The 9,162-nt window shown below is 45.4% G+C and overlaps 1 long non-coding RNA gene across 1 annotated transcript; it reads left to right on the forward strand.

Annotated features, from left to right (window-relative positions):
* Nucleotides 1-363: 363 nt before the first annotated feature.
* LOC125184334 (uncharacterized) lies at nucleotides 364-9,162 on the forward strand. The gene is made up of 3 exons (XR_007168227.2): nucleotides 364-459; nucleotides 7,585-7,749; nucleotides 8,848-9,162. It is a non-coding gene; the product is annotated as an uncharacterized lncRNA (long non-coding RNA).

Raw genomic sequence — 9,162 nt, forward strand, 5'->3', positions numbered from 1 at the left:
GGGAGAGGATCAGACTGGGATTTGCAAGACCACATTCCCACACTGCGGTCAGCAGTTACGGTGGTGGTGACGAGAGGGAAGAGGCCTCTGCTGTGCAGACAGAGCATTGGTTTACTGGTAAAGGAAGAAGGGTTTTCAGGGGCCTGCTGAAAGGAAGTTTGGTGCGAGAGTGACTCAGTGTCTTACTATACAAGTCTGGAAGGCTGCAGGGATCTACAAGCAACAACCTCAGAGCAGCATGATTTGGCAGCAGCTACATGCAGTTACTAAATCATTACACTAAGTCAATACTCCTTAACAGCCCTGAAACAGTTTCACCTGTGCTCCCCACACCTGCCCACGGCTCCATTTAAGCTCAGGTCAGGGGCCTCTGCTCTTTTCTGTGCTCAGTGCAGGCATGCCTGTCTCTAGCCTCCCTCTGGCCGTGCCTCTAGGATGGACACCAGCCATGCTGTGCAGGTAATTCCTTTCTGAGGAGGGCCCTTGGATGCACATTGTGGCTTATCTTGAGCCCTGTCTTTGGCTGGGGCTCCTGAGGGGCGGTTTTGTACCCAGGCTGTAGCCTGGTCTCCAGCCATGCCCCTGGCCCTGGTTCCCTTTGCTCCTGCCTGGGCTTGCTGAATGGACTCCGGGCCTGGCTTGGTGCTTGCCTTGTCTGGGACTGTGGATGGGATGAGCCGCATTGCCAGCTGCCCTCTGTGCCTGCCCTGGGGGGCTGCACCCTGTGGGTGAGGGCACCCCTTCTGCTGGGGTCAACCTGGCTCAGCTGACCTCAAGTCAATAGCCACCCTTGTGTCCTCTGTAGCCTGAGGTTGTACAACTCCCTGAGAATGCCTGAACATCTCCTGCTCCTCAAATAAAGGAGCTAGAGCAAACGAAGGACTTACAGGCTTTAAATCTCAGTGTTAGAGTGACTAGCTTGGTTTTTTTGTTTGTTTTTTTTTTTTTTATGCTGTTTGCTTATGGAGTGGATGCAGAACTGAATAAGGTGTTGGTTCTTCCTAAATGGTCCCTGGCAAAAGCAAAGCATCGTATAATAGCATCTGGAGCAGCCAGCATCCTGTGCAGATAGGAGACTGAGATGAGGTCATAAAGAGCACTTAGGCTAAAGGCCCTTTTCAAATTTCACTTCTAAAGAAAACACTGCCTGTGCTGCTGTGTTGAAGGTCTGATGGCTCTTGCCATCAGGAGGGTATAAACAAAGCATGTCCGTTGTACTCAGCATCTCCAGAGGGTCTTTAGGGATCTTGCTGGAGCTCAAAGGAACATTCTGCACTTGGTCAGGACCGCAATGCTGAGTTGGTCACCTCCTGTGACTTGAGGCATGTAGCAGAGCTCTGGGATCCTTGTTTGGCTACCAAGAAGAAATGAGTATGGTCAGGGTGTGATAGTTTTAGACGCCTGTTCTAGAAGATAAACTTTGCTATTGTAAGTGCTTGTTTTTCTCCAGTGACTAAAGGGAAGTCTACATGACTAATTAGTATCTAAGATTAAGCAAGTTGTGCCCCATGCCCTGTCTGGAACCACTAAAATGTTAAGATGAGAAATGTCTATAGAGTTCAGGCAGTAGAAGTACAAGAAACTGCAGGATCTCAGTTTGGGATTAGAGGCTCTACCTGTGTGAGCTGCCAAAATCCTGTTTGGATCTACCCCGGCATACCTGGCTTAAAGGTCAGAGCAAGACCTGGGCCTCATTCTCCTTTTACCTAGTGCCTTTCCAGCTGCTGAACTGCTTTTTCTTCCTTTCATCTATGAAACCACTGCTAATGGGGCTGTGTAGGCGCCTTCCCTGCCAACCTCTGACCCATTTCTTGCTCTGTGGCAGCCACGGCTGTGGAGTTCATTTCAATTTCATACAATTATATTTGCAGGGTAAATTATTTTATAAATGGCTTATTAGCTTCTTGGGCTTACTTGCTATTTTAAGATTATTTTTCAGCAGCTTCAAACCCTGGCTAAATAGACTTTCCTTTACTGAAAATGTGCATTCAGAGCAGGAAGGAGCTTGACTTTGTAAAGATTTATTTCCTTTTTAACCTAATTATGTGACTATTTGTAACAATAAGCTTCAGTTCCACTCCAGATACTAAAATTTCTTCTGTAGGCAGTTATTTGCCTCAGGCTATAAGGTATCTACTATTGAAATGCAGTGAAATGAAGAAATTTAGACACACAACATTGAAGATGTGTTATTAAAGACTGGGCCCTGTCATGAATTTTTTGAGAAGTCTAAGGAGCTGGAAATAAAATGCATGTGGATTTATACAAAAAAGTTCATTTCTAAAAATCATTTATGGTAATTAAAAATTAACTTTAAATGTTTTCTCACTGAAATGAAGATGAGTGGGAAAAAAACTTCTGTAGATGTGTAGGTGTAGGGAAAGCAGAGAATTATTCCACTGTTCAGAAAATGTGAAATGAGGAAAAGATGTCACTTTGAAACAAAGAACCTTATGAATTTTTGGTACAAAGTACTTCAACCATTTTCTCTTACAGATATTAGAGCCATTTCCATCAACCTGAACTTGCTTTTAGCAGTAAATATGTATCTGAAAGTTTTAAACAAAATTAACTTCAGCAAGTGCTGCATCTCCCTGTTGCTTCATTTCCCCTTATTTCTTGTTCTGTGCAGCTGCTGTTATTGTAATTAAAAGTATAACCAGGTGGGCACTGAGAACAAGCTCTCCTTGCTGCTGACACAGTGCGGTGCCTCCATGCTGCCTGGCCTCTCCCTCTCAGGAAATGGCAGCTGAGGGGCTGGCAGCACTGTTAGCTGTGGCAGTGGCGGGGCTCCCAGCTGCCTCCAGCAGCAAGAGAAGTCCCTGCCCTTTCTGTGCATGTCCAGATCCTGTTCTGGGACTGTGTCCTCCCTCAGGTGCTGCTCGGCCCCAGGAACCATAGCTGTGCTGGAGCCTCGTGGCCTCTCACGCATGAGCTGCAGGCTGCTGACACACATGGTGGGTGCTGTGGCAAGGACTTGTTCTTCAGTTATCTTTTTTTCCTACTTTTACTACTTTTTTTTTTGCATGCTTTTTTTTTCCCTTTGTAAAATGGACCAAAAGAAGTGGTGGGCTGAGCTGTGCTGCTTGCCATCGCCAAGGCACGGGGAGCGCGGGCGGGTGGTGTGCCCTCCATCCCTCCTCGCTTCCTCGCAGGTGCTGTGACTACTGGTGCACAGCACATCGACTTCATGCAACCACAAGCCCTGCTGCTCCCCTGTGGGGGGCTCTTTTGGGGCAGAAGGGTCTTGGCAGCACTGTGGTGGCAGAGGGGAAGCAGCTGGGTGTCTGTGGTGTGGGCTGCTGGTGGTCTCATCCTTGCCAGCAGCCCCTGCGCTTCAGCAACGGTTGCTGAGGGAAGGTGTCTGTTTCTGTTAACTGAACCCAGAAACACTTCTCATTTCTGTCTCCGCTAGTGTAACAGCCCCGTGTGTTGCTTTTGCCTTCTGTACACACTTCCTGAGAATAAAGATGTTTTTTTCTGCCTCCCTCTTTTCATTCTCTACTGTCCTCCCCCCCACCCCCCATCAATCTACAATCCTCATAAAAGGCCCCCTATCTGTTCTATTTTTTTCTAGCCAGTAGTTTTGTCTCCCTGTTCTCCTTGGTTCTGAAGACCTTTTTCTTATGTAGGCAGGTCATCTCCCACACTTGTTTCCACTACTATTTTTGCAAACTTGGCTCTTGTTTTGTTCATTTCCTGCTTTGTTTCCTTTACCTCTCCCCTACCTTTTCCTTTTGTCTCTGAAATCTTTAATCTGTCTCTAGATAAAGTCATTCTCCCTCACAGGCACTTCAAATTTCAGTCCTCCAGGCTGTTTCTGCCCTAGATAATGTTCATTTTCACCTCCTCACTGCTACTTTCCACCCCACCTTCACACACCCTTTCTCCTCCTCCACCCACTGGTTGTTGACAGGGATCTTCACTTAGCTTTTCCTCACCAGCTGCGTTCTCTGATGTTGGTTCGTATTTTTGTCTTCTCTGCAATCTCCTTCTCCTGTGCTCTGTGATCTCAAAGATTTGTCTTGCACTTTGGCTCCTTCCACACTGCATAGTCCAGCTTGACAGCTCCAGGCTCTGCCCTTCATCCCATCCCCTTCTGCTTTCATGTATACCTGAGAAGAATATCATTGCCTTTCTCCACTGTGTTTTGTGGATTCTTTCTCAGAAATTTTGTTGTACTTAGCAATTCTTCTCTGGGTTAATCAAATCCCAAATCCACAGTTCTGACTGCTGCTTGTCACATTGATTTATCCTGCAAACTCTAGCCTCTTCCTGCCTTCAAACAACACTTCTATTTTTCTCATATAAAAATGACAAAATGTGACTACCAGCTGAGACTACCTTGCCTGTTCAGTTCTTCCTTATTACTTACTCTTGACCCTTCCTTTGCTCTTGATAATGTTCAATTCCAAGCGCCATATATCTTTGATAACTACCATCCTGTCTTCAGTCTTGGTTTGCCCTGTCAGCCAGTACTTCCAGCTGTGCTCTGCCTGAATTTTGGCTTCCCTTAGCCAGAACTGTGTAGTTATGTGGGTTTCTCCTGTCTCCAGTCTTTCTGAATGCATCTTTGTCTCTTCTTCAGTCTCTTCCAGATAATCTCACTTAGAAATATAAAATCTTTCTCTATGCTGAGCAATGTACAGAGCAAACCCCTCAGGTGCTTTTGGCCTGACTCCACTCATCTGAATTAGCACCTCAGGTGCCCATTCAGCTCAGTGTTGTCCTTGCACTGCCTTTTCGAACTCATCACTGTATCCTTTTTTTGTCACAGGAGGTAGCACAGAAGTTTTTATCATTTGATATGGCTTTAGCTGTCACATCACTTAGCAAGCTTGTTGGAAGTTCATGATTACTCCTACTGCCTATGGAAAGCAGTGAGCTGGCTGTCTCTTCATTAGGGTTTTTACATGCTTGAGTAAAAGCGGGGCCTTTTTCTGTTGGGTTGTTGGAGGAATGGAGACTCATTAGTAATTAGTTGATGTTAATGACTAACTGACCTCCAAATGTAGACAAGTAATTTCCCAGTTTTTCACCTTCCTCACCTCAAGATGGTCTTGCCTAAAACACCCAGCTTTGTTACCACGAAAGTCTTCTGGCTGCTAATGTGTAGCTCCTGCTTCCCTGGAAAGAACCATGCAAGCTAATCTTGTCCCTGAAGTTTCCAGTAAACCACAAAAGCATTTCAGCATGTGTATGAGTAGAACAGGATGGAGGCAAGCTGGGTCACTGCTTGTAGGGGCTCAGGGCTGTGCCTGTGCTTCATTAGAAAAGGAAAAAGCCTACCATCTGACAGTGACGTGGGGGTCCGCACGAACCACCAGTGCTTTCAATTTGGAGTAACATAACTTTCTAAGAGGTGTGAAAGTGGGGGACAAAAAGAGCTTTGTTCTTATAAACCTCAAAGGCTTATAAGAACCAAAATAATTTGGTTTAGGTTTACATTTTAACAGATGGTTCTTCTCTCAGTTTTAACCACTTCTGTGTCTGTTTGGAAGCTCAGTTTCACATCAGCTTTTTTTTGTAAATCTAGGGGTCCCTCAGATTGCCTCTCCCATTAATATTCCTGATCATCTTTCTTCAAAATGAAGATAAGTGTTTTAGCCTTTTGTGTCATCATCACTGTTGTCCATCTTGTTGCAATAAGCCTTTTATAATTGTTTGAAAAATCTCCTGTAATGACCAAATTTCCTTTCATGGCAATGACACTCTGGATCAGGGGATTAATAAGGAGAGCCACCTGAAAGTATATTCAGTACCTCTATTTGAAGAGCCTCATACTACTAATTCCCAGCACTTTTAGAGGTCACTGCCTACAGAATTGTCTCTACCATCATAATGAGTATTGTCAAATGATGACTCTGAACTGCAATTTCAATTTGATAATCCATGATTAAGAGAAAAAGTGGGCACAGTTGGAGTTTTTTCACACCTGAGCCTTGTTCTGAGGACTGAACCAGGATGGGGAAGCCAGGAGAGGGCAAGCCTGTGTGAGGAGCTGCTTGAATGGTTTGATTTAAATTAGTTCTTTTTTTGCTGTTATTTTTACTTTCATTTTGTTTGATTATCTCAATTTCTATTTGAGGAGAATGTTCTATTGCGTGCCAGTAAGTATGCTGAGGAAGTGTATACAGTGTTGTTGGTGTTATTTTTACAGAGATAGTTTACAGCTTAGTTGAGAAAATGAGCTTGAACTGCATGTGGAGGGGTAGATGAGAACCAAGCACTAATATATAGGAGTAGATGATACATGATGGCTTGAAAACCTAGCAAAGCAGTGGTTTCTCACCTATGGAGCTGCTTAGGTCACTGCTTTCTCTTGGTTTCCCTTCTGAACACACGATGGCAGTATATGCCTTAAGCAGTAGATACAATATTTTAGTTTAGAAGCTTGCTCTCAGTTATTTTTAATCCTTTTCTACAATGGCGTGTAAGAAATTAAAAAGTATTTATTTGCCCATGCCTAAAGTCTCATCTTCCTTCCCTTTATAAAAATGCAGTCCATTCCTGATTCCTCCCTTTTGGTTTAGTTCTGCATTTATGCCTAATACTGCTGAATTCTCTTCTGATGCTGTGTCCTACTGCTCAGAGTCAGTGCCTTTTGTGCAAGGTGAGGCTTCCATTGCGGAGATAATGCAGGTCCGGGGTTCCAATAGCTCAACCTGGAGCTCAGGGTGCTGCAGTGGGAAAAGCAATTTTTCACATCGGAGTAGCAAACATTTCATCCAAGGAATCTGCCAATGGTGGGACAAGGACAGCGGCTTGGGGAATGAGGACCTTCACAAACGGCTGTAGGGAAATAAATTCTTGCTGTGAATGTCATAAGGATTTGAAGTGTCTCAGTCTGTCCTGGAGAAGATTTCAGATGAGCTGAGCTTCTCGAAGGACTGTTATGATTTTTTTCCTTACCTTTGCTTCACCTACAGGGTCATGTGGGTGCTAACAATATTTTTCCTCCAAGGATACCTTCAAGTTCCTATCAGGAGGTGGGTTTATGGAAGGAAGCTCTGGCCCAGCTGTGTTTTAGCATCCCCTGTGAGCTCCTTGGTTGTGTTCTGTGTCCCGCGACTGCCGCCCGGTGGTGCTGAGGCTCCCAGTGGGGCTGGTCCTGCTGCTGCTGGCGAGCTGCGTGGCTTACGGGCTTCAGCCTGGAGTTACTGTGCCTTTTGTTTCATGTCGCTTATCTTTTGCCACTACCCCCGTTTGAGGGTATGATTCTAGGGGCTAGACTTGCATTAAGCCCCTAAAACAGATAAGTTTTTGTTATAGCAGACGGCTGATCCAAGCCTCGGTTCTGATTCCTTAATGCAGGGTAATGCATTTAATTAGGTAACAGCAGGGTTAGGGGGCTAAGAGGCAGCTCGAGGAGATGCATTTGGGGAGCACAAGTTGCCAGGCAATATCCAGGGGGATTTCCAAGGGCAGGAAGATGGCTGCAAAGCCAGCACCAGGGCTGATTTTACCTTCAGAGGTGGCATAAGACTCTGTAAGCAGGACATGCCTGAGAGCAGCTGACATCTCTATGCCTGCCAAGTGACAAGTGTCCAGATGCAAGTGGCTAACAAACACATTCTGTTTCAGGATTCCCCCTCCAGATGGTGGGCAGAAAAGTGTTGTGATGATCCTCCTACCTGACCCTGTCTCACCAGTCCTGCGATGTGTGCAGAGGAGTGGCTGCCTGACAGCACAGTGTCACCCAAGGATCGCATCCCCCTTCTTGCTGAGCATCATGACTTCGGATCAGAGGTAAGGAGACGGCTGCTGGCTGTGCAGATCTCACTCCTTTTCAGATATACCATGCTTTTAATGCTCACAAAAGCTGAAAGGAAAAGGTGCTTTGTTCTATAGTCTTCTGAGACGGCATAATCTGCATTTTTAGTTGTCACAGTGTCTAATGCGCTATCCCAGTGATGCTTTAGAGGAGTGGGGAAGGAGCACTGGAGCACTCTTAGAACTGTCCCTGGGCCTTGTATCAGTCAGTATCCAAACCTCAGCTCTCACTTGAAATGAGCTTTCAAAGTGCTTCAAAGACCAAAGAGAAATACTAGCATTGTCTATAAACTAAATTCTTGATATTTTGAAATAATTGTGCAGCTGTTGCCTTAGGGATCTAGCACTGAAAAATGTCAGCAGTGTTTTTAGCATCACATGGCTAGGCATGTTTAATGGACACGGTAGGGTGACTGGCCCTCTGAAGTGAAACCCAGCACACCTGGATATTCACAGCCAAATAATGCCCAGCTGCCTCCTTCCTGCTGCTAGATTTGTGTTGAGTTTTCAGGGGGAAGAACAGTGTTGTCAGCACTCAGCTGTGAAGGAGGTGGCCACGGAAGCACTCATGCATGAAGCCCTGTGCAGGCAGTGGTTTGCTGCTTCAGGTGTCCAAACTGTAGGAGTTTGCGGACTCTAGACTATGCCTTGTTTTTTTGGTTTGGCGGTAAAATCCAAAATCAGGTTTTTGTTGCTCTTTTTGTTGGTTTTTAGGGAAAAACTGTCTGTCTCACTTCCATGGTTGGTGGAAAAAAACACCCTATGCAAACCGCTTCAGTTCTGATCCTGAAATATAGTGTGCGGGGAACGGGCATCTCTGCATGACCCCTGAACTAAAGCTCACTTCTTTCAAGCCTGTAATAGCTCATGGGAGAGCAGGGAGCTCTCTAGAGCTGACTTTTCCCTTTGATTTTGGGATGAGGGGGTGTGAAATTTGTTTGGGGCCTGCTTCAGTCCTACCTATGTCACAGCTTGATCTTAGCTGGAGCATCTGATGGGGCTGTGTTTTTTCAGAAGCAAAGAAGTGAAGGTGTGTAGCATGCTGGCCAAGTTTTCTTCTCTATTTCTAAACAGTGTAAATGTTGGTCCTCCAGCTAATGAAGAAAGTCTGGGCTGATCAAAGGGAGATTAGTTTCTGTGTCAGCCATCTGTCCTGCCTCTTCCTCTGTTGATTGGTGTGACCATAAAACAACTGCTACAGCACAGAAGACTAGCTAAAATGTTCCTGCATGATTTCTCACCACTGGAAATAAAGCCAGCTTAGCTCTCTTGCTGTATACTTTCAGCAGAAAGCTCGCCTCTTCCATCAGGAAACAGAGCATTTTAAGTGATGTATGGAAATGTTTCTCACAGAGTGAGAGCAGACCAAGAATGTGCAGATCCTAAAAG

Source organism: Anser cygnoides, chromosome 13 (genome assembly GCF_040182565.1).
Source record: "Anser cygnoides isolate HZ-2024a breed goose chromosome 13, Taihu_goose_T2T_genome, whole genome shotgun sequence".
NCBI lineage: Eukaryota > Metazoa > Chordata > Aves > Anseriformes > Anatidae > Anser > Anser cygnoides.